Raw genomic sequence first — 27,148 nt, 5'->3', positions numbered from 1 at the left:
CACCTCCTGCCATTGGTACCCACGTTCTGTAACTGAGAGGGTAGTACCCGCCCAATTATAGAGGTCCACATTAGCCTTATCCACAAAGTCTGCAAGGATGACCAGTTCCACATCCATGAAACATTTCTTTCTTGGTGACCCCTTCTCTTTTGTCACCCCTTCTTTTCTGGTGACCCTTTCACTTTTGGTGGCACCTTCTCCTTCTATGGGCCCTTCTCTTTCAATGGATGTTCCCTCTGACTCATGGTACTTTCCGCAGTCCTTTTAGGGCATGCAATGAAGTCACAAAGACCAAATCTACATATTCGCCCCCTCCAATTGTGGAACAGAAATGGAATTTGCATAAGTACTCCCTTTCAAGATAGAAACCAGTGAGCACTGTGCATGCAAAGGGCTTATAGTGTGTCTTCCAGAATGTATGTGCTGGAGACCTTTCCTTCACGTTCTTCTGTATGCTGCCACTTTTCCTCCTAATGCCTTTACCTTACTTGTCCTCCAGTTTTGCCTGATCTGTTGCCTCCTCCTACCTACTCTGCCTACTCTGCATGAAAACAGGTGCTGCCTGGCAGTCTGTCATTGGTGGCATACCATTTGCCCTTTTCTCGAGTGACTGTTAGACAACCACAACCTGTCACCCACTGCTGGGGCGCTGTGCACCATTAGATAATACATTACCACTCCTCACCTCAGCTGTCTCCTCTGGACACCAACACGTCCGGTGAGCTACCACAGTTCCTCAGTTGTATAACTCTCAGGACCCACTCTCACCCCTCCCAGCATCCCCTCTGCAATGGCTCCATCATCAGCCACCACCAAGGTGGTGAGGCTATCTGCTGTCAAATTCTCCACCAATGAATTTGGCATTCTTGGTGTCCAGGTTCTGAGCCATTATGAGTCCCTCTTCAGTGCTGAAAAGCAGCTTGAGGCCTCTGCCCATCGAAGAATCTGGAACAGGATTATGGCTGCTATCAACACTGAGATGGTAGCAGTTCTTATGGTGGACAATGTCAAGAAGCACTGCATTGATATGACGATCTAGAACCAGAATAAAGTGAAGGTGGCCAATGAGTGAAGTCACAGTGTTGAGTTCCATTATAGTAACTGCCATAATGTGAAACCGCTACATGTCCAGATCCAGGAGAAGGTTAAAACAGTGCTTCATTCCCAGGACTTTGACCTGCAGGCCTGGATCCAAGATTCTGCTAGGCACACAAAAGGAACCAGCTCTGGCATCATCACTTTGACACGGATGGATTATGTGGCATGAATGGGGGTCTGGGGGAGAATGTGTCTACCTCTTACACGGAGCTATCAAACAATTCTGCTGTGTGTTGGCATTGCAACAATGGTAAGGAACACATAGGCCTAGCCGTGCCACACAGAGCGTATATGTTTCGCAACAAGTGGTGGATGCAAGCTCTGTCTGCTGTCCAAGACATATGTACATGTCATTCTTTACAACACCAGTGCCCATGTCCTGTTCTTCAGTGGTTTTCACATGAGGTGGCATAAATATCAAGCAAATGACTCAAGTAAATGAAATGTCATCTCATAATTTCCTTAGACTACATCCATGTGGTGCTGCACTATGCCTTCATGTGAAGGGATGGTGGCCATTGGGGAATATGGGAGGCAGAAATTACAGGAGTTTTGATTGATCCACAAATGAAAAGATTACATAAATATCCACAACATATTTACAAGGTGCCAAGGAGCATGATGATATTTAGTGTATGTCTGGTGGTTGGTCGGCAAGTCTGCCATCTGGTGGTGACTCTTGGGAAATAGACATGTTTTGAATTCACTTCTGTCAGACTGTCCTGGATGCTCATATCAAGATGGGCAGGCATATGCAAGACATTTGGAGGTCAAGGGCCTATGTGCCCCTCCCAGTGCAGTATCACTGCAGAAATGCACCTGAGACACGCACCAATGTCTGCATGGCCCATCCAACATTTACCATAGACATGTGTGTATATATGTATATTTGCATGCCAGAGACAAAAAAAAAGAAACAGATAGCATTTTACAACCCAGACACTTTCCATGACACCTAGATCCCTGGTGGGGCATGCATCTGGGGTTGTGGACTCCTCTGATGGCACAGAGGTTACATTTGTGGATATTGGGAGGTCATTTTTGTAGACACCTCAAAAGCAGAGGGACATTGAAGTGCATCCAAGTACACATAAGAGATACAGAGCCTGGAAACCTCAATTGTGGGATGTGGAGGGGAGGAGGATGTCATTCAAGTCCTCCCTTCTGTACTTCTGTATCTGGTGGAGAATCTGAGGGGATGCATATGCTGCAGGCATGGACATGAGACAGGAGGGTGTGCAGGACACCATGGAGGTGTCAGCACACCATGCTCACCAGCTGCAGTCCTGTGTACCTTTTCTGAGGCCTCCATCCAGACAATGGCCGGTTCTTCAGTATAACATCCATGCCCAGTGCTGTGTTAGGCAGAATCCTGTGCAGTTCCCTTGGGGAACACTGCAAGAAGATTAAGACTACAGGAGTAAGCAGTAAACCCAATTGGTAGCAGTCTGCACCACACGGATTTACCTGGTAGCTGTGGCTGAGCAGTCAGACTTCTCTCAAGATGAGTAGGGCAGTATACAGAGGATACACAGTAGGGCTAAAAACACAGTAAAGCAAGCAAACACTGACCAGAGCTTGGTATCAAAAGTATATAATTATGTATTTAAAACACACTTTAGGAAATACACTAAGCACTATAGATCAAAGCAAGTTCAAACACAATTAGAAAAGTATACACACCTCCCTTAATAATTATTAGACGAGTCTAGGTCAAAACACCACTATTTGTAGAGACAGATGTGAGCGCGTAACTTAGATGGCACTCCAATAATTAAGTTAAAGGGAGAGAAAAAGGCAGGTCACGAAAATAAAACAGTTTCCAACACTTTTCTAAGACCACAGCAAGTTAGTGAAGGCAGAGTCTACTGTAGAGCCAAAGTTCATAGGCCAGGCCCACTTTAAATGGAGCAAGGCGAAATGTGCCCAAGATCACACAGTCTAAAAAGCACTCAAGTCTTTGCAGAAATGTTCAAAGGAGGTTGGTTTGATGCGAAATATAAATTTAGAAGGTCTGGGGCCAACCCAGTTGGAAATCCAAGGATTTAAGGGTCACATTTAGCAATCTGCAGAATGGGAGGCCAGGCAGAAAACAGTACCTTAAAGAGTGAGGAAGCTCCAGCGGTGGCAGTTGTTCCTGGCAGCGGGTGCAGTTCATGGTTTCGACCAGGGGAAGAGAAGATCTCGTCGAGGAGGAAACTTGGAGTCGTTGCACTGCCCAGGGAAGAGACCAGCCGCGGAGTTCATTCGGTTATAAGGTGCGTTCCTTTGATTCGCGGTCACAGTGGTGAAGCATGGCTATCTGGCTGCCGGGGTGCTTGGCACAGGCGATTCGACCAAGGGACATCCTGGAAGGCGAATGGTGAACTGGTTGTCTCCACCAGCTCAAATGGAGAAGACTCTTACAGCAGAAGATCTTCTCTTGTCGTCGGAAAGTGGTGAGGTCGTTGCAGCAGGGCTCCACCAGTGGTGGCATCGTTGCAGATGGCTCAGCTTCTCCCCTCTTCGGATTTCTTAGGTCCTGTGGCGACTTCTGAAGTTCCAGTCCCAAAAGCCCTGCTTTTATGCACAAAAACCCCCATTCAACAGCCTAGCTGTCACTCTTATATGCTAAGTGGTGAGCCGGGCGGCTCACCACCGGGCCAATCAGAACAGAGTGTGACTTGGGTTGCTAAGGCAACACAGTCCAGGGTGCCAATTCCCCCACCCACACATCCTGTGGAACCCAGACAGAGTGGCACCAGTTGGAGGGCTTCTGTGGAGAAGCCGCCAAAAAGTGGAACAAAGGGCCCGACCTTGGTTGGAGTTACAGAGACGGACACAAACGCCATTTTGGAAAAGAGTTCTGGCGAAAAGACCCAACCGGTGATTTTATATTAAATGAATAAACCAGCGGTATCTTTAACATTGCACCAAAAAGTGGTGCGTTTAAAACCAATGGGAAAATCCCATATTTCTCGTGGTAACCACCGCCACCAGCCAGAAACTCGACAAGGGGGGACTGGACAGTGCCCCCTTGGAAACAGACCCAGGGGCAATCTAATTAACCCCTTCCAGTACTTCCACAATATGATGGTTTGTACTGATTCGGTTCACAATTTTGGACTAGTAAAGCCAATGGTGACTTTACATGTCCTGGGACACAGTAGTCAGTCCCAGGGTATGGATTCTATGTTTGGGGGTCACTATGACACCCCTGTGTTACTTACTGCACTTAGGGTGCTGTGTAACACATACACTAAAACAGATGATACCCTATGGAGTAAAAGACCCCATAGCCCATAAGCACACAATAAGTCAATGACATACCTCAAATCATGCCTGAGGGTGGCAGGAAAAGAGTCTCACTCTTAGCAGGAGAAAAAAAAAACTCAAAAAATCCAGCAAAGCTGCTGGGGGACTCACTAGGTTTGGGAAATTAGCCTTTTAAGAGAATTCTCCCTAACATACTGCCACTGCTGGTTGGTGGATTGCATCAGACCATTGCTCTCCATGAATCTTTGCTTAGCACTCATAGCAGGCTGCATAGCATCACAAGAAATGAGGAGGGGTGCTATAGACAGACCACATAAATGCCCCCCCTCCAACTCCATGTCTGTACCCCAGACTACCTCAAGTTGAGTATCTGTGCCTGAAATCTACAGTGACTCCTCTGCTGTAATCCTGTCGTAGGCCAGATTGGATGTGCCATTGTCCATATTGGAGTTGGAGAGTCACATGGGGGCAGAAGAGTTGATGTCCATGAATGGACTGAAGGGGGAGGTTAAGGCGTCTGGGCCTGCAATGGTGCATAGTGGACAGGCTTTTGAGGCCCTGTAGTAATTCCAGGACAGTGCCAACCTGGGTTCCTCTCTCCACTGATGGTCATCTTTGTGGAGGGAGAACCTGTGATCAATTGCTAGACAGCAGGAGTTGTTGCATCAGAGAAGGCATAACTTTTAAATAATGACAGATAGGAAGGTGCATGAGATCTATGCGATCACCTATGGCAGGCAAGAGGCCTGGCTAAGGGTGCTTACAATGATGGCCGCTGTCTTGCAAAAATGAAGCAGCAAGAGAAGAAGAAGAAGGAAGCCCAGGCTTCGGAACGTGCAGCTTTTGTTGACACGTCTAGGGCTAAAGAGGAGAATACCATGGCCCGTGCATTGACTTCAAATATCGAGGAGTCTCTCAGGGCTTCCACCATGGCTTTGAGATAAGGAGAAGTCTGGCCTTAGAGATCCTTCAAATGGAGAGAGAAGCCTGACTCCAGGTTGCCAATATAGAGTCAGAATTGGCTTTGGCCGGGGCATAGGTCAAACTGAAAGTGGAAGAGGACATATAGAATTTGTATAACATAGTTTGGGGTTATTTATTTTTTGGGAAGGGTAGTTTCATTATTTTTTTTACAGGTTCACTTTTTCTTTTGTACATAAATTCAGATTTGTTTATATCTTATGTGGTTTTACATTTCATTGCAACATTTTCTATGGTGTCGAATTGCTATTGGAGCATGTGGTGAATGAGTTTTGCAATGTTAAAGTACTCTGTGGGTCACTCAGGTAATTGACATGTTCCTGCCGGTCATGTGTCCATTGTGGATGTTACCGTATAAGTGTGTATCAGGGTTTCCTGGCCACTTTATGTAGATATTCACTGTTTAGTGTTACCATCTGTCGTTATCACAGTTGTCACATATTTGTTTCTCTGGCAAACACATATCTTACATTGCACCTTCCTGTGTTTGGAAGGCATGAAGGGCAGTTTATTCCTGTAGGTGGTTGGTTGGTAGGTAGATGAGGAGGTGATGCGGGCAGTGAACAGTTTTGGGCATATCCTCCTACACATTTCATTTGTGTGTTTAATGATTATGGAGCTTGCTTCAGGAAGCTAAGGAGCATGTATCTGGTCATATAGAGATGTGCACATGCATGGGAACAGTCACCAAGGGATCCATGGAAGGTTGGGGAGAAGTAAAAATGGGGAGTGCTGGGGAGTGCTGGTAAATATGCAGAAATGAATGTAATGCATACAGGTCGGGTTCGATTGGACTGATGTCAAGTTAGGGGGGGTGCGGAAGATGAGTAGCAGTAAGTATTGGGGAGGAGCCATTCCTTGTAGATTATGGAATTGGAATTAATTCCTGAGATGTAGAAGTGTGGTGGCAAGTTAGATGTTGATGGCAAGGGAATTTCAGGATATGCAGGTATGCACAGTGATTACTTGTTTCCTGCTTCCTTCCATTTTTGGCAGTGGTGTAAACGTCTGCACATGGCCTTCTTATGGTGGATTGTAAGGCTGAAGGGATGCACAGGCAAGGTGGCTTTGGGACTTCGGGAGACAGCTGCCTTGTAGTTAGCACATGCTGTTTGGAAGGTGACCCACCCTTAAGGGTTGTTTGTTTAGATGTGTTCAATTTAGAAGTTGTTTAATTAATAATGTTGCAACATGAAGAACACAATTCAGGTATCTCAGAAGGGCTCCCAGGGGGTTACAGACTCCAATCCAGGTGAGAGGGAAGTGGGAACTAAGGTGTCAGGTTTGATTTGTTTAGCTTGGTTGAGGGAATTGTGTTTAATTTTGGATGGCTGTTGGAAGTGATGTTTTCCTAATTCCTTTCTATGTTCACCTTAAGGAAGTGGTGTTTGCTATTGTGGAAGGCAATGGCCTTTGCTCAGGACGACATCTGGTCCAAGTGACCCAATCTCTTCCCATCCACCTGTGCAGCCCTGTCCCTCGCTTTCAATTTTTTCATAGTTGGGTCACTGGTCTCCCCTCTCCGAGCCATCCTATGGCTAGGACAGACAAAGTACAGGCCTGTGTGGACTTGTTAAGACCAGTAGGTACCACAATAATGTACCCTGCTCCTCACACATCAGGTGTGCTCTCTGTATTGATATCAACTCCCTCTCTCCTCCTCCAGCTCATACAAATCATCTCCATTCATTAGTTACATTGCTGCTCACAGGCACCATCATGAACATGACATTGAAGCTACCTCACACATCTCACCATAGGACCCACTGGTACTACACCTGTCCCAGTACATGAGGAGTGATGCTCACTGTTGTGCAATGTAGCAGAGTGATGTTCCCCTACATGAACTCAACTACCGAACACACATCATATGCTGCCAAGCTGAACCCCCCCACATATGACTTTTACAACATTTTCGAATTGAGACCACTGTTTCACCCACCTATGCACACAGACGTCCTCATCCACAATACCTACAACGTACTATGAAAATCGCATCCATTGAAGATAGTGAGAATGATCACCCTCTTTCACAATGGTTCATGCACATGCACCCTAATGGGCCTCAACACCAGTGGCTCTCTGTTAGTACTCTCTGCCCACTTCCCACGTGTAAGAACAGGCACAGTCATAATGAATATCTTTTCACTTCTATCCAAGAACAGTGAATGTTCGATTGGATACTTCACAGACTTGTTCACAACAATGTCTCTCAATTAACCCAATAACTTCTTCCTGCATATCTTCGAATAAAACAAGGCTGAAGAAAGAAGTCCACTGCATTCTCAACACTCGGAACCAGACACAGTGCACAACAAATCCAACTCACCAATCATGAACACCCTACACACCATCTATCATGGGTGTACACTCAAACTTTACTTGTTGATGATTCTGGCCACTGATTGTCACATTAGTTGCAGAACCGCAGTCAAGCACGTCCATCAGTAAAGCAGAAAACTATCCTTCAGATGATTCAGTTGCTTCCCAGTGTTAAATGTCAGTGTAGGACTCAGCAACCTCCTCCTCACATAGGCTGATTCCAGGTTAAGAACCATGATTGCAACTAACTTATCCAATGAATGTACATTATTTACAACCATGTCCTTGTGTGCCACCACACCCTGTAACCTTGGCCTTCCAGAGTTTGATACACTGAAGAACACAACCTCTACAATCGAGGCATCAGTAGAGAAAGAGAGAACTAAGCAGTTTCCCACAGCACACTCATACATGGCTAGCTCAGGTAATTGTGATTCACACAGAAAATTGATGAACAGTGGCATGGTAAAAAATTGTCTGAGCACAATAGGCAAGGAGAGAAAGAAAGACAGATTCCTCTTGAGGCCATGATGCATTGCATGAAGTGTCCCCCCAACACAAACATACTCTGGTACATGGAGGAATCCAACACCATGCAATGTATTGTCATGTGGTAGCTGTTTTGGATCTGCGCGTACATGAGTCAGCAACAGCACAACTGACTATCTTCCCACATCCTAGTTTGCTCGAGGACCACTGACTTGCCAACGTTTGAGTCTCTCACCATGGGGCATCTGCGTGCATGCCTAAGTTCAATGAAGGGCCCATTGTACATGGTGAACATCCTCCCTGCGTTCATAGCCCAGACTCTTCCACCTGCAGCAATCACCAATTATCTGGCATTCATCCACAGCTCCCTGAGTCATGGCACCTTCACCTTGATATTGAATACCAGGAAATATTGGCAATTGTCAATACCTCAAGACTGGACTACAAGTCCCTCGTCAAGTAATGGCTCATAATCAATTTGCTGTTCCTAGGCTTGCACCTTGAGGATGAAGTAGCACCAATTGAAATCTAACGGATGTAAACCAACAACATACTTCAGAGCAAGCCATGTTTCTTCAGATCCAGATGATTCCCAGACATGTCTTCCATCAGTACTGTTGTTGAGCCTTTTTGTATTTTTTTTTTAACATTTTTATTTTTATTGAATGATTTGGTTTATTGTAAACTTTTCATTAAGTCACATCATTTCCAGAGATTTTACAATTACAATTACACTCATTAAAAAGGTGTGATGCAACAAACTGTTAAACGGAATATTTTATTCAGCCCTATCTCAGAAACATATCATGCCCCTTGGATCCTTCTCCACTGAGCTAACAATGAGCCAAGAACCAGGCCGGTGTACGGGAAATATATTGGTATTTATTTAAATTAAAAGTAATAGAAATTAGCACAAACATATCAAACACCACTTTATCCATGGCACAACACAATCAACTTCCCAAAGCTTGAATAAATCACAAAAGTGAGTTGAAACAAACACAATCACAATTCTTCATTTCTGCAAATTTGACTTCAAGAAACAATTATCATGGAGTGTGGTGCAATTTTAATATTCCTGCAGGCTTAAAAGGCTAGCAATAGGATTTCAAGATTGGTACAAACACATATGCCAATTATGATTTCGCACACACTTTTGGTTTAAAATAAACACGGGGTGATTTAGCAGTTTTTTTTTCAAACCCCCCTACTTTGGTCTGCGTTGGGGAAGTCGGACAGAAAAATGTGAATGATTTGGGGAATTTTGCCTTTCAGACCCTCCTCCACTGAAAGGCCTGTGTTTGGAAAGCTGTATAAAAAGGTTGGACTGATTTAAGAACAAATACATCCCTCTTCCTTAAAGAAGTCGTAGTCAGCAGGACAAGAGGGATTACCCAATTAAATTATAGGCTATAGTTTTCAGCGCACACTGAGAAGTGAGCTATGTTAATTTTGAATTTTAACAAAATTCACCCGATAGAGTTCTGCCAAATGGGGAATTAATTAAATTAAGATTTTTAGTTAAATAAGCTACACAGTTTTGTCCCCACGCCCGCCCACTATAAAGTGTAAGGATTGAAGGTGAGCAGACTCCCCTACCTTTTGGATTCCCAGATATCAGTTCTACTTACATAGAAAGCATTTGTTTAAAGTTCAGGAAAGCCAGCTGCATCTCAGAACACTCTGGAAAGATAGGGCAGGGGTCACTCCACTCTCAAAGATGGCCTCCCCATCATAGGACCCAGTCAGCTTTGAGGCCTTCCCAGAAATAGACAGCTCCAATCAGATGCACTCTCAGCAATATCCTCCGGTGTTTCCTTCCAGCTGTCAGATGGTAAGTTTCAGCAGGCCTCTCTTACTCTCTCCATCTGTCTCTCTGTCTTCTGTTCCTGTGTCCCCTCCTCCTAGTGCAGTCCCTCTTATATAGCAGCGATGACACAACCAATTTTCCAATCTTGGGGAACTTCCTTGAAATAATTCCTGCAACTAGGATTGGACAGTTACCCTTCTCTCTCCTTCCAAACCAAGCCCCCAAGTCGGGATTGGTTTACGAGTCTGTAGCAAAATATGGCAATTCCCATTTGTAAATTCCATTTGTTCTCCATGCACAATTTTGGCATAAACTAGTTATGTATGTACTTCATAATTTTACTAGCAACTGCCATAATATACATATTTTCTGATTCAGCTAATCATCGGAAATAAGAAAAGCCGACCACCAAATCAGTATCATATAGCACGGCCATGTGGCACGTTTCTGCCATTTCTATACAAAGCATAACAGTTATGAATAGGTACGTTATTACCCATATCCCTAATTTGATTCTCCACAAGCTCACCAACTCTCACAAGTTCGAACATGTTCAGATCAGCCAGAAACACATCTTAGATAGCCATTACAGTTCCCTGGGTCTCCAAAATTGCCTGGACATTACAGAGTAAATGGTACATAGATTAAATCAATCTGCCTTATGGTTGCTAATAAAAAGGCCTAAATGATAATAGTTATTTTAAATTATTTGTGAATCTTCATGTTGGACAGATGGCCCTTTTGCCTCCTTCCAGCCATTTGTTTTCACTGGGTCAGCCTATCCCAATAGTTTTTTGTATCAGTCTCTTTGTGTTGGAAGATTGCTCTTTGAAGTTGTTGCCCCCATTTTCACACATAATAGTCATGCTCAAGCCAAGGGTACTTTCTCTTGCAGTCAATGCCTTCAGAGCCAGCAGGTCTAGAGAACAATGAATTTCGACAGCTTTAGCAGGACACTTAATTACAGTGGGTGATTAGATGGGAGATGTGACATCCAGACTGGCAGAAGGTGATTTTGCCTGGGGCTGACATTTGTCTGTTAGCAGTGATCATTTTCACATTTAAACTGCTTTTATTTGCACACATCTGTGCAAGCCATTTTTGTCTCACTGTTTGAAAGTCCTGTTTTCCGTGTGAGAGGGATCTTTGATTCCTCCTTCTTTTGTAAATTAAAATGCTGCTTTGGTAATGACAGGTAGGACCTTTTTCCATATGGCTCTTTAATTTTGATTAAAAAAAACAAAGGCCAAGCCGTTTTTGTTTCACTGTTTAAAATCCTGCTATTCATGTGAAAGGGACTTCTGTTTGTGGCCTTTGAATGCACTCCACAATCCAAATGTTCTTTGCACATTCCTGAAAAAGAAATATCTGTGATGCACATTCCTCGATGATGCACTGTCCTTCATCTAGCATTTGGTGTGATCAAGTTTGGTGTGCTTTATCTGTCAGTCTATAACACCTACATGCACTCTGGTGATGCCTTGTTCAATCCATTGGTAAAGCAGCACTTCAGTGGTTTTAAGCAGCTCTTTACATACGTTTGTCAACTTCATATGCAAAGGGATCTGACATTGCTATGACATAATTCACCCAGACAACCTTCAAGCCCATAGCACTGGATGATTTACTAATGGTCACTGGGAAAAATTCCACTTTCTAAGCCTGGAGGATCCAATCATTCGTTTTCATAGGGAAAACGTCATGTTTATTGCACAATTGTCTTTGCTTCCTAATATGATGATAGACTTTCATATCATACCAGAGATCAATATCCCAGTGTTTTTCTTGGACCGCTCTGTTGATCTGGAAAGGATCAGATGTGTTCCTCCGCCAGACTCTTTGTTGCATACAGAGGCCCGCTAACTGGTATACAGGCTGCAAAGCAGAAAGGGCTATATGAATCTAGTGATAAATGTATAGTTACAGTTAAGAAGAAACTGTTCACTCCAAAAGTGGCAAATTTGAAACATGCAAACCTTGGCAGAAACAAGTGGCCTTCAAGTGCCATGTTCTACTGGAAGATTTCTCCAGTTACTAAGCAGACAGAGAGTTTGGTCAGATTGTTTAGGGGAAGATTTGTGGCTTTTTTTGGTTCACAGATAAGTTTCAATGCACATTTGACATCATTGCTTGAGTCACCTGACATTTGGAATGAAAGGTCAACTTTATCTAGAAATTATTTAAATGTACTCAATTTGGTGACTATTAACTTCTGACGCCCTATCTGGCCCTCCTGCCATTCCTCGCTTCTACCCTTCGTCCAACACCAGTGCTTATAAGAATAAACACTTGCTGCAAAAGGGACTCTTAGTCCTGAGCCCTGAGTGTTAAGTGGTCAGTGTAAGTACCAGTGTAGCCCTCCCCACAACATCTGTCCCAATCTCACAGGGATGACTTTTCACAAACATACAGAATGCCAGTTATAGGAGTACTATGGTCCCTCCAGTGAATAATTTGAACTGTCATTGTGATGGGTCATTAGGATCACAGAACAGGAAATGGATTCTTCAAAGAACAAGTACACCATAATGTGTGGTATACAGTGTTTTGCTCCCTAATGATCCAAAGTAATACTGCACCCAGAATAAACGTCCTGTGTGCTGCGTTTTGCTCCCTACTATACTGCTTTGAATTGTGCCATAGTGTTTATTTTTTTCTGATACCCCAAAGTAATGTTCTCCTCCCTGGTGTCCCACTATACATTTTCTACACTTTCATGTATTTCCATTTTTCCCACTATACTATTGCTCCCTATTGCCAACATTAATGTGTGCGCTAACCTGATTTACTGTTTAGTGTCCTACCATAATGGGGCTGTACTATTCTTTTTCTCACTAGCGTACCATACTATTCTAACCTTTATCTACCATTGTAATCTGGGCTATACTGTAATGTTAACCTCAGGTGTCACACTATAATCTGTGCTGGACTGTAACTCTGCCCTCTGATGTGTATTGTTAACTTATACTGTGATTCTGTGTCCTGGTGTCACACTCTAATTCTGTGCTTTGGCACCCCTACAGAGTCGTTGCATTGGCCACATCGGATGGATGCTTTTAACTGCACTCTGGGCCATCAACTAACCACTGATGGGCAATACATATAGGCCAGTTAAGCCAATTGCACACAACACTTTAATGGCCCTTCTAATAGATAGCAAATGACAGCACAACAACAGAACCAACAGACTGCACACTGACAAAACAACTCTAAAATCATCTTACAAACAACAGCCATGGCTAATGCTTTTTAGTACCTCGGGTACACATGGTTGACTTCTGGGCACAAAAACGTCAATGCTCTTGATTAAAAAAAACTAGATAAAAGTATCTAACACCGATCACAGAGTACTTCCGGTCGGCATGCATCAGCACACCAGCAAAGAGATCTTCCATTGCCCACCTCACCTACTGACTTAACCCGTTCACCTCTGTTTCCAATCTGTGAGAGCTCCTGAAGACCATGCAAATGGTGAGAAGTATACATCAAAACATAGAAAAACATGACACCTCTGGACAGCGAAGCCTCCTGTTGGCTTGGGAATCTGCTGACAGTTGTGGATCTACCGTCCTATGAAGAATGATGTCAGATGTCTAGGCCTTAAGTCACAGGAAAGGTAAGAATTGAGAGTGAGTGGCTAGATTTTAATGGATAACATGCACTTTATGGTGTAAAATCCAAATCATACACTCCATTTGGTGGTAGGTGCATTTTGGAGAGGTATATCACTTTGGGAGTGTGTTGGCTGTAGAATGAAGAATGCATTAACAACAAAACATTTTACTCAAATCAATACCTCACTTTTCTGTATGGACAGCAGTCATGCACTCTTGTTCTCGTCTCTTTTCATATCACAGTGTATCCGAAGGACGTAGTTTGACACTAAAATGTGCACATGCTTAAATGTTCACCCAGCAATTAATATGAATCCGTTCCCCAACTTAATTCCTCAAATTTTGCCAAAGATCGCGTCAGAACGGCAGTAAGTCATGTCGACAAATTATTGATTACTACTCAGTTCTCTAATATGCAACAGATGTTACTATAATGTCAATGCCATCACCCTTTTCTCCTATGTAAAATATTATACTAGTCTTTCGAAGATGGTTATACGCTAAAAGCATTTTCAGAATCATTTAAATAATAAATGTATATTTGATTGTAGTGAAGATAAATAAAACTAATGGACACATATATATGTTCATATTGACAAAATGATACATTTCAGGGCTGGTTCGCAAAACTTATTCCAGACATAAGTGAGCTACTTATAAGGCATCAAAACATATTCCAGTCTATCTTATGAGTGATTCTCCAAGGGATTTGCAGTGTTCGCAATTCACAAAAGAACTTGGCTCAAGTGGACGTTAGGCATAAGGTTTTGTGTAGTGGTGAAACAGAAAAGGAATATTAGAGCAGCAAAGGTGATTATTCCTATGTGTGTATGAGAGATGTTGGTGTATCAAGGATGTGCGTGTGTGAAGGTAAATGGTACATACCCAATAGATTTAAGGTAACCTGTGTTCAAAAAGTCAAAAATGTCCCCAGAAACTCAAGCTGACATTATTACTGTAAGTAGATAATGTGATGTGTGAACATGAATACAATGGTATCTAAACGGTTTGGATGTGTGAATCAAGGTATTCAGTGACAGAAAAAAGTATTAAAACATGTGTTTGTCCTTTTGTGTGGGATGGTGGGAGCTTTTTGCTAACGCAATATGGGCTGTCAGAGCACCAATGTTTGTTACAAGCTCCTTTTCCTTCCTGACCCCCTGACACTCCATGTCCCTGTCCTTTGATATCCGTTCATCCTATTCTCTTTATGTCTAAAACATGTCCTTTCTTTTCTTTCCGATTCTACTGTGTTCTCCCTATGCTGCCGTCATGACCACCGTTTAATATTAACAAGTGTAAAGGGCTTTGCCCGAAGCCTCAGTAAATATCAATTAATGCAAATACAATACAAGATGGCCGCTACAATTTACATGCAACATTCTTTCTTTCAGTAGTAATTGACATCCGGTTTGTTTAGGTGTAGATAACTAGTCATAGGCGTCATTGTTATCTGTGTAGGGGCCTCTTTAGGTTACAGGTTTTATGAAAGTTGTTTTTTCTGGGTTTCTGAAAGTTGTTTTTTTCTGGGTTTTGTTCGTGCTCAATCGGAAGCCACGGGAAGAAATGATGGTAATTTTGAACACTGCTTTTTTTATGCAAAGGAAGTAGCGTATCAGCAAGGTCAGAGGCAGCGTGGGAGTCAAGGATGGCTCCTGGAGCATAGAGTCTTCTACTGATAGTAAAGTTGTAGGCTACTCCAATAATCTTTACGCCATTCTGATTACACTTCTGATCTCTGACAGTCACTTTCAACAGCAGAGATACGGAAGTGAACCATGTTGCATGTTAGGTAATGGAATTGTAGTTTCCCTAATGAGCAATGCTTCTGATGACCACCAAGAAGTAGGAGCAATTAGCAGCGTCTATTCCATATTGTCGACTGGGAATGATGTACTTTATTAGGATTGTCTTACATTCTGTGTCTCTAGTATTTTGATATAATGCTTGTCCTGCATGAAGAGAATTTAAAGGAGAATTTGTTGCATTGTATTTGAACAACAGATATTGAAACTTAGCACGTGTTACTGCTTCTGGGCTACAGAAGATCCCTTTCAGCATAAAAAGGAAAGTGGTGAAAAACAATATTAATATTCCCATTTGCATGGAAACTACATCTATCTCCATTCTGCAGCCATGATGTCAGGAACATTTTCCAGCTGCCCTCTTTGTTATTTTTTCCGAGGCTTGGCAGGCTTTTGTCTGCAAATGATATTCATGCATGCGCCCGCTATATATAGGCAATCACTGCAGATGATATCGATGGCTCCCACAAAGTCCAAGTGACGCGTCTAAGGCAAGCTAGAATGGTGGCTGATTAATGATGAAAGCCCTGCCGCAAAACAGTGGCCTGTCAATCGAGGAACCATTTATCTTCCATGCATAAACCTTCCTTGAATAATGCATGATCCGTATTAGAGCAATTAAAGGATTTTAATGTCTTGTCCACAATAACTCTGATTTGGATGTGTTTTCCAATTTGCCTCTTTAGTGTTGTTCTCCATTGGCACTTTTGGCACTGTTTGGTGGCTAGTCATTGCATTCTTGTATCAGTGGATGCTTTTTTGTCTGGGCCAATCACTGAAATACTGGAAAGCAATCTTTATTTGTGTGTTGCTTATCTGCCACTGCTTGCCATACACTACAACACACAACTCACTTAACCATTAACGTCTTTACTAAAAATAGCATTTGATGTTTAACAAAACATTATCCCTCCTTTTAAACCATACCAAGGCTATCAGGTGAAATAAGTAGGGGTGTACCGGATAGCATATATTCAGCATCACCACGAGTTGGACGGTAATCCTTAAATGCAGCGGTACTGGTATTACCGCCGCATTTAAGGGTCCGCTCAATCACAAGTCTGGCAGCATTTAACCCCAGCTCAGAGCTGATGGCAAACGTGCCGGGAACATTCCCATTTTCTGGTGCAATTAGCGCTGTACTATTAGCGTGCGGTAATTGTGCCTAAAATCACCCATTGGGTCAATGAGGAATGGGGAATTACAGTTACCGCCCAACCCTTGATCTGGCTCTTATAGGGCCGAACCGGTTGGCAGTAACGCTATAAGCGCAGGCGGTATCCCAGTGGGAATACCGCTGGGATACCGCCCAAATTGTGATGAGGCCCATAGCATTTGGCCAGGTGGTGAATAGTTTGCCAAGTATTCATCCAAAGCCAAATAGATAGAGTTTTGTTTAGTCTCGGGAGGATAGCTCAGGGGCAATGTGCTCACCTTTAAAGCAAGCCGACACAAAGCACTACAGGTTTGATCCACAGGTCCGCGCTTAGAAACCTCTGGGTAGTAAGTGCGTCATAAATAACCTATCATATCATTTAAAAAATGCATTACAAATAAATTAAACATTATTTTAAAAGCATATTCATTTTTCATTCATTGCTCTTTACTTTAATTAACATATCCTTATTTAAATTGTAGAAGTAAAAAAAGTACAAATTATCAGAAAAAGCAGGGACCAAATGTACTGAAGGAATAGATGTGGAATAATAGCGCTATAGTTGGTTTGCGGCTCTTGAGGGATGCCAGGATGGGCGAGGAAGAGAGGACATTAAACGACACAAAGATATGTTCTGTGCTCCAGTAAGAGCCAATGTGATGGAGATGGCTCTTTAAACCTTCACTGGTTCTCATTATGGAAACCTATGACTGTTACTTAATTAGCCAATCCCCTTCTCGTTTTCTAACTTGAGACAGAAGTAATAAATGGGTTGGGGGAGGTGTATCTGGCTGTGTTCCCTTTCACAAAGGAAGAGCTCCAGGTAGCCGGAACATGGGATGATGGCTGCCTGTCTGAGTCGTACTAGGATTTTGGAGAGGCTGCTACATGCTAGGTGATGCATTCAAAGCAAATGGGGAGACATTACAAGACCAGCTGCTAAACTTCCGTGTACTGGTGAAAAACATCAGAACATAACCACCTGCAACCCAAGGTTTTGAGATTTGCGCGTGTCACAATGGTAAAAGAAAACGATCTTGGCTGCGCTACAAGAACCCAGAGAAAGGGCGCAGAAATATCTATCTGCATTATGAATATATGCAGAATATACAAAAAGGACCAAAGCTTGAGAGGAAGAAGTGAGATACCAGTGGCTGGGAATAACATCTGCAAAGCCAAGACCACCAGTGTCACAGAGACGACCCAAAGGTCTCCCAGTGGAGAGGCAACGCCAAATACCAGGCAATGAGCAGGAACCCAGACACCAGAGTGCCAAGAAAGTGTCCACAGAAGTGAGACCAGGAGAAATCAGAAATGGTGAGTTAGAACCCAGACTGTGAATAAACCCAGCAATGCCTTTTTACACAAGGGGAAAACAAGGCCATCCCAGCAGAGTGTCAAGAATGTGTGTACAGAGTGGACTCCCTGTAAAGGCAAGGCAGAGAGGGAGAGAAGACACCTAGACTATGAATAACCTGAGAAAAGAACATGTGGCATCTTAGTTTGGGGATAGACTGCTGAAGATTAGGGAATTTGTGAAATTTGATTTTGGCAAAAACATGGAACATTGTGTTGTAGACTAGTTGAAGCCAATAGGCTGAGGACTATTAAGAAAAGGGGCTTCAGGCTTTTGCAATTTGTTTGCCATTCAGTTGTAGAATAGGGTGTCTAAAGGGAGTTTTAAGCAAGTATATTATAAGGAGGGGAGTTGTAATGGTTTATTGAGAGGCCACCCACAACATAGGGAGTTGAGTGGTCAAGGTGTCAAGCAACAAATTGTTTAACAGATTATTTTATTCAGCCCTACTTCAGATGCATGTCATGCCCCTTGAATCCCTCCCCCTGAGCTACCAATGAGCCAAGAACCAAGATGGTGTACTGGAAATATATTAGTATTTATTTAAATTAAAAGTAATAGAAATTGCACTACACATGCCACCTTCTTTGTGGCTCACCATAAACTTCTTGTTACACAAATCAATTATACAAATTAGTTAAGGAAAAAAAAAACACAAAGCACAATTCTTTTCTTTCTAAAATTTCACTTCAATGGCTAATTAAATTGATCAATAACCACAGACATTTTAAATGTAGTACTGTGCAATTTTGATTTTCCCGTGGGCTTAAAAGGCAAGCAATAGGGTTTTACGATTGTACAAATACATATGGCAATAATGATTTCACCCACAACTTTGGTTTAAAATAAACACAGGTTTATTTAGCGGTTTGTTTTTCAGACCCCACCCTACTTTGGTCTGTGTTGGGGAAGTTGTACAGAAACATTGGCATGATTTGGGGGACCTCCACTGTGTTGGGGAAGCTGCATGGTAAAAATTGGGCTAATTAAATTGATCAATAACCACAGACATTTTAAATATAGTACTGTGCAATTTTGATTTTCCCGTGGGCTTAAAAGGCAAGCAATAGGGTTTTACGATTGTACAAATACATATGGCAATAATGATTTCACCCACAACTTTGGTTTAAAATAAACACAGGCTTATTTAGCGGTTTGTTTTTCAGACCCCACCCTACTTTGGTCTATGTTGGGGAAGTTGTACAGAAACATTGGCATGATTTGGGGGACCTCCACTGTGTTGGGGAAGCTGCATGGTAAAAATTGGGATTATTTTAGAATTTAGAATTTTCAGCCCTCTCACCCCACTTAAATGTCTATGATAATGGAAAGTTGGACAAAAATATTGGAATGATTTAAGGAAGTCAGGGTCAACAGGACAAAAGGAATTACCCGATGAAATGATAGGCTATAGTTATTCAGTACACACTGGGCAGTGAGCTTTGTTAATTTCGGATTTTAACAAAAATCACCCCATAGTATTCCACCAAAAAGGAAATTCATTAAATCAATATTTTTAGTCAAGTAGGCTAAGGTTCTACACACTATTCTCCCCTGAAACCTGTAAAGGGAAAGGATTTAAGGCAAGCATAATCCCCCACCTTTTGGTTTCCCAGGGCTCAGTTCTAGTTGCATATAATGCCTCAGTTTAAAGTTCAGGAAAGCCATCTGCATTTCAGGACACTCTGGAAAAATAAGGCAGGGGTCTGGTCACTCCACTATCTAGGATGGCCTCGGGCTCTCCACGATAGGGCCCAGTCAGCTTCTAAGCCTTCCTAGCCACCCAGATGCACTCTCGGTAATCTCTTCTCGTGCTTCCTTGCAGCTGTCAGATGGTACGTTGCAGCAGCACTCTTTTGATGGTAAATTTCAGCAGCCCTGTCCCTTCCTCCTAGTGCAGTCCCCCTTATATAGCAGTAACGACATCACCAATTTTACAATCTTGGGGGACTACCCTGCAAGAGGTCACAAAAATAGGATTGGACAGTTACCCTTCTCTCTCCTTCCCACTCCAGTCCTTCTCTACGGATTGGTTTAAGAATCTGGAGCAGAAATATGGCAGATTAATTTAAAAGCCACATTTGTTCTCATGAGACATTTTTGGCAAAAACTAGTTATGTGGTAAAACTTCATAATTTTACTAATAACTGCCATGATATAATTAATTTCTGATTCAGCTAATAAGATGACAGCCAAACCCACACCATTTTGCACAGCCATATGGCAATTTCCTGTTGTTTCTGTAAAAACCATAACAGTTATGAATATGTAATGTATTACCCAATTGCTAATTTTATCCTCCACCCGTTCACCAACGCTCACATTTGGAACATTTTCAGAACAGCCAGAAAAACATCTTAAATGGCCTTTACAGTTCCCCGAGTCTTGAGTGGATCCATTGTTTATCTCCAAAATTGCCTGGAAATTATCTAACTAATTGTACATAAATGTTGAAAAACTGCCTTATGGTTGCTGGGAAAAAGGCCTAAATGATAATAGTCCTTTTAAATTAATAGTAAATCTTCATGTGGGACAAATGGCTATTCTCCTGCCTCCAGGCCATATGATCTCACAGGGCTCACCTGTAACCAGAGTTTTTAAAAATTCTCTTTGTGTTTGGAGCTTGCTCTTTGACACTGGTTACATGTTTGAAGATGTAGCCCCAGTTTTCACACCTGTTAGTCATGCTCACGACAAGGGGATATGTCCAGCTATCACTGCCTTCAGAGCCAGCAAGTCTGGGTAGCACAGGGGTTTCCACACCTTTAGCAGGACACACTTTAGTGTAGTTGTAATTAGATGGGGAATGTCAGCCTTCCAGTGAGGGAGTTTGTGGTGACATGTGTCCAACAGCAGCAAAAAGGTTTGCTTCTGGCCTAGAGACACTTCTTCATGAAAACAAAGTGGCTTTTCCTTTCAAAATGTCTGCTGGTTTTGTGCATGCGAAACATAATATATATTACTTTATGCAAACATGCACAATGGGCCTCATTATGACCCTGCCGGTCTGGAAACAACGGTGGCGATAAATTCACCGCCACTGCTGTGTCCGGACCGGATGATTCCGAGTTCTGCAGGCGGGAGTAACGCCACTCGCCTGCAGGCAGAAATGGAAACAGTGGCTCCGTCATAGACGGAACCAGTGTTTCCATTGTCCCCATTCCCATGGAGTCCAATTGGACTCCATGGGAATGGGGATTTGCGGAATTCTCCCTCTGGAATTACCGCGTCACCAGGGATGTAATGCCCCGGTGATTCCGGCAATCACGGAGGCGGAATGGTATTTCGGGGCCGGCGGCGGCCTGACAGTTTTTCCGGCAGAGTTACCGCTGGACTCGTAATGAGGCCCAGTGTCTTTTCCCAGAAATGTTTCTCTCAGCATTGAAAAATCCTGCTTTTCATGTGAAAAGGAATTTTGATTTTTCTTCTTGCTTTGTGAATTAAAATGCTGCTTTTCCTTGGGTAATGACATGTAGGCTTTTTTCACATGGCCTTTCAGTTTTCATTTGCAATCACACATGCAAAGCCGTTTTTGTGTCAGCATTGAAAAATCCTGCTTTTCATGTGAAAGGGACTTTTGGTTTGCGGTTTTGAATGCACCCGCAGTTTCGGAGAGGTGCTTGTTACCAGGGATCACAATCTTGTGCTGTCCATACACTTAAAGTTTTGGTCATGGAATGTTAGTTTTAGTTTTCCTCGTTACTCACTGATTCATCTACCATAGGCCCACGCAGAGTCATCACACCTCTATCTCTATAGACCCTTTGGCAGACTGGCCCACAGGAAAACTGAAGAAATTTCAAAACATTCCTTTCCTCATAGATGCTTCTTCGGAGGGATCAGGACACTCAGCCTGAAATGCGACCGGCTACTGCTGCCCTACTGATCTCCATGAACTTTAAAGTTACTCTATAAGGATTGGAAGAAACCGTGCTCCCCTTTCTTTCTCTTCTATGAACAAACATGTGCACTTCAGTCTGATATGGAATGTTTTCAACATTTTAATTCACCCTCATATGCAATCTGTACTCCATAGGCATCCTATGAGTTGTTACTGTGCATTGGAATGAGTATTCGGCAGGAGCCAAATAGCTTTCTTAAACAGGAAGATTAAATACTTTAAAGAAGGCGATGTTCCTTATGCCCGTATTCAAAAATGCCACCACTTCCAGCCAAACCCAGGAGCAGCACCAGGCCGCTTTTAGCAGAGCAGTCAAAACTGCAGTAAAAAGGTCTGGGAATAAAGAAAGAGAACCTGCAAAGCATAGAACATGTTCTTCATGTTCTGACACACGAATTAATTACCTTGAATTGTTTATGAATTGTCATTAGATTATATTTAGCATTTTTACTTACCGTGGTAATAGTTTATCTCATTAATATCCCACAACAGTTTATATGTTCCCTTATATGTTTGTTTACATGGTTACTTTGTGTATTGCCTATATGTATATCCATATTGGAAGCTGTGGTTGATGATTTTGGCAAAGAGAGCACAATAAGGCCTTGCATCATTTGTGTTTTAATCTTCCAGTGTGTGTGTCGCTTCTTTGTGCTACCACCGCCCCCACGCCTCCCCAATCGGTTTGCCATTTTATTTGATCATATTTCTAAATCCAATGCTTATTTAATCAGCAGTTTGTGGAAGCAGATATGTTTAATCTCACTGTATAAATGTTGAAGGGCAGCACTGCTGAGCACTGATCCACCTTCTGCTTTACTGGCTCCGGCCATATCCAACCTCTAAAAAGACAGTGGACCCTCCGGTTTCAAGATGTGTACTATATTAAAGGCCTGCATTGAACGTGATGCCCTCCTCCCCTCGCCCTCTGTATGCTTGAGCTGTATAAAACACGAAATAACTAGTGGTTATAGTCACAAGGTCTCACAAAAAAGGATTTGGTGTATCCTTGTCTATTTTTGTGTATTCCACTCTTCTGCGGCCACACTCACATTGTTACTTCAGGCAACCAGGGACCGCGAAGTTAGAGCTTTGCTTGTGGGGAAACTTCGGCTGAAGCCATTGTCAAGATATGAAATCCGCGACCGCCATGCTCGGTCAGATCTCGTCTGCTTTCCCCAGACGCACCCCCCCTACCCTCCCTCCCCCGCCCCCCCAGATGACATAACCAGCCCTGCACGTTAGTCATGCGACATGTGCGCTACACATTGGGCTTCATGAAATGAATCGGCAGGCATTTTTCCATGTTCAATTCCTAAACGCTTTGCCTTTCGGTCTTAAAACTACAGATGTTACTGTTTACTGTCATCACCACTGGCCACCGGCCAGTTCTTCTGTCTGCTCCGCTTCCATGTTGTACAGAAGGTCTCTGAAGCTACCTTGCCAATACCACATGGAGTGAAAGTAATACGCAATGGGAAGGGATTGGATTGTCTTGCTCTTGTTTTCCGCATCCATGCATTGCTTGGAAATTTACAAACAAGATTAATAACTGTTTGTATGATGATAAACAGCAGTGTGATTTCTTGAAATGACCTACCTGGCAAACAATGGCCTCTCGCCCTTGCCCAGCCTCCCCTTTGAACCATTCTTGTGAAAACGTTCCATTTGTTCTGAACACCACCAATATTATTGACAACATAGCGCCCATGTTTCTCTCAACTACTAGAGAATGGCGCCTGCGGTTTTCAAACAAAATGTATTTTCGTGAAAGAGGGAAGTCCAAACACTTTGCAAAATGGCCTGTTATTCTGTGGATTGCTCCAGAAGGAGACGAGTGAAAGGTTTTGTTTATTTACTGATGTCATGAGTCACTTTGAGTACCACTGAGCAACGCAGCAGTTCGCGAGAAGCAATTTTGCAACTATTCATCAGCACTGTGCGGCTCGCCCACACTCGGTGCAGAAAATATGGCGCGAACCAGCGGCATATGATTGATCACAATGACAATGGATATTGATTTTCAGGAGGGGGTTGCTAAACAGTTTCCATGCAGGCAGGAATGATGCAGTTGCCTTTGCTGGGCACAAATGGACTTGTTGTGGGGTGGGTCACTCGCATGGGTATCCTTCTTCAAACCCTTTTCCATCGGACAACGTAAGGGCACCAAAAAAGCATCAGATATCTTTTAAGAGAAATGACACTTCATAATATACTTTTGGGGGTTCCTAGTGATAGTTTCAAATGCCATAGTTTCGAATGGCAAAGTTTCAAATAAAAATGTGTTGAAAAAAGACTTTTTTTTTAATGGTGGGGTCCCCCAACCCCCGTTTTATTTACCCCTTAACACACAGTTTAGTAACAAAACGAAAAAAACTTTACCTAAAAAATGCATTTTTTCGAATGCATTTTTTAAAAAAGTTTTGTCATTCGAAACTATGTTTTTGAATTTTCGAAACAATGCCTGGATCCCCTTTTTGGGAAGTTAAACAGTCTCTGCTGAGGTCTCCTTCATCATTCAAAATGATTAAAGCTTTCTAATGATGTCGCATTTTTACAATTCTATTCACGTCATATAAAAAGTAAATCTGAAAAAATAAGCTCCATAATTTATTTGAAGAAGCCAGAACATGAGCTACTATTTAGAGAAATATACTGTATGTGGGAACGTGACTCGGAAAGTAGGCGGAGCTCTTCTCAAGATGCCGGAGTACCTTTGTGCCTCATTAAACACATATGCACAGTGGTGAACCATGTCTTGTGCAGGTACTGATGGATATGTCTTTGGTAGACTAGGGGAGCCCATCAGTTATATCGCTATGTAGGAACCACACAAAAGCACTCGGGGTTCAGGAGAGAAAAAAATGAATGCACAAGAAAGAAAACCAGAAACGTGGCCTTTAGGGGACTACGGGAAGATCTAATAGACTGGGATCTTTTCAGTACCCCAATACTTGCCCAGGTGAGAGACTGTGTGGAAACCCACGCTTTTTTATGTGAGGTGTTTGCAAAAGTTACTGTGGGACTCTGAATCATTTTCCAAAGATCATTTCAACTAAGTATTCTTCTGCTTTGGCCCATACTTTCTTCCATGGATTCTCAGCTCAGGAGACCCAACTTGAAATGCCAAAACAACCGAGGGGTTCTTGTATGTCTAGAACACATAAGCACCATTTGGAGGGAACCAACATCATTCTTTTTTTAGAAAATGTTGGAACAATTTCCAACTTCTAAGCAAATAAATTCAATAAAACTCCTGCCTGGACAAATCAACAACATAGCTCATTATAATTTCCCCCTCCCTAGTGCTAGTCACCAATGGCAGTATGTCCAGATGATACGTCCTGCACAGGATGCATTCATCGAATGACCTTATATGACCTGGGCCAAGCTTTGCTGGGATCTTTATCCTTTTCCCGACTTAGCAAGCCCCGTCCACCTGGGGCCTTCCTGGTTGCCGCTCTTTTTCCCTACTTAAGGAGTCCTCCATCCTCTTTTCCTTTGCGGATGGGGAGCAGATGCAAGTGGATCTAGGTCACCTGGCCTAAATCCCGCCCACCTGGTGCCTTCCAGGTTGCCTCTCTTTTTCCCCACTTAGTAAGCCCCGCCCACATGGTGACTTCCTGGTTGCTGCTCTTTTTCCCTACTTAAGGAGCCCTCCAGCCTCGTTTCCTTTGCAGATGGAGAGCAGGTGCAAGTGGATCTAGGCCACCTGGTCTAAGCCCCGCCCACCTGGCGCCTTTCAGGGTTCTGCTCTTTTTCCCTACTTAAGGAGTCCTCCATCCTCTTTTCCTTTGCGGATGGGGAGCAGATGCAAGTGGATCTAGGTCACCTGGCCTAAATCCCGCCCACCTGGTGCCTTCCAGGTTGCCTCTCTTTTTCCCCACTTAGCAAGCCCTGCCCAACTGGTGCCTTCCCGGTTGCTGCTCTTTTTCCCTACTTAAGGAGCCCTCCAGTTTCTTTTCCTTTGCAGATGGGGAGCAGGTGCAAGTGGATCTAGGTCACCTGGCCTAAGCCCCGTCCACCTGGCGCCTTTCAGGGTTCTGCTCTTTTTCCCTACTTAAGGAGTCCTCCAGTCTCTTTTCCTTTTGCAATTGGGGAGTGGGTGCAAGTGGATCTAGGTCACCTGGCCTAAGCCCCGCCCACCTGGTGCCTTTCAGGTTGCCGCTCTATTTCCCCACTTAGCAAGCCCCACCCACCTATTGTCTTCCTAGTTGCTGCTCTTTTTCCCTACTGAAGGAACCTCCAGCTTCTTTTCCTTTGCAGATGGGGAGCAGGTGCAAGTGGATCTAGGTCACCTGGCCTAAGCCCCGCCCACCTGGTGCCTTGCAGGTTGCCACTCTTTGTCCCCACTTAGCAACCCCTGCCCACCTGGTGCCTTCCTGGTTGCTGCACTTTTTCCCTACTTAAGGAGCCCTCCAGCCTCTTTTCCAATGGGGAGCAGGTGCAAGTGGATCTAGGTCACCTGACCTAAGCCCTGCCTAGCTGGTGCCTTCCAGGTTTCTGCTCTTTTTCCCTACTTAAGGAGACCTCCACCCTCTTTTACTTTGCAGATGGGGAGCAGGTGCAAGTGGATCTAGGTCACCTGGCCTAAGCCCCGCTCACCAGGTGCCTTCCAAGTTGCTGATCTTTTTCTCCACTTAGCAAGCCCCGCCCACCTGGTGCCTTGTAGGTTGCCACTCTTTGTCCCCACTTAGCAACCCCCGCCCACCTGGTGCCTTCCTGGTTGCCACACTTTTTCCCTACTTAAAGAGCCCTCCAGCCTCTTTTCCAATGGGGAGCAGGTGCAAGTGGATCTAGGTCGCCTGGCCTTAGCCCCGCCCACCAGGTGCCTTCCAAGTTGCTGATCTTTATATCCACTTAGCAAGCCCCACCCACCCACTGCCTTCCTAGTTGCTGCTCTTTTTCCCTACTTAAGGAGACCTCCAGCCTCTTTTCCTTTGCAGATGGGGAGCAGGTGCAAGTGGATCTAGGTCACCTGGCCTTAGCCCCGCCCAGCTGGTGCCTTCCAGGTTGCTGCTCTTTTTCCCTACTTAAGGAGACCTCCAGCCTCTTTTCCTTTGCAGATGGGGAGCAGGTGCAAGTGGATCTAGGTCACCTGGCCTTAGCCCCGCCCACCAGGTGCCTTCCAAGTTGCTGATCTTTATCTCCACTTAGCAAGCCCCACCCACCCACTGCCTTCCTAGTTGCTGCTCTTTTTCCCTACTTAAGGAGACCGCCAGCCTCTTTTCCTTTGCAGATGGAGAGCAGGTGCAAGTGGATCTAGGTCACCTGGCCTAAGCCCCACCCACCTGGTGCCTTGCAGGTTGCCACTCTTTGTCCCCACTTAGCAATCCCCACCCAGCTGGTGCCTTCCTGGT

The sequence above is a fragment of the Ambystoma mexicanum genome, chromosome 6p (assembly GCF_040938575.1).
Source record: "Ambystoma mexicanum isolate Mex_15411 chromosome 6p, UKY_AmexF1_1, whole genome shotgun sequence".
NCBI classification, from domain to species: Eukaryota; Metazoa; Chordata; class Amphibia; order Caudata; family Ambystomatidae; genus Ambystoma; species Ambystoma mexicanum.
Note: the sequence above shows the minus strand (reverse complement) of the source record.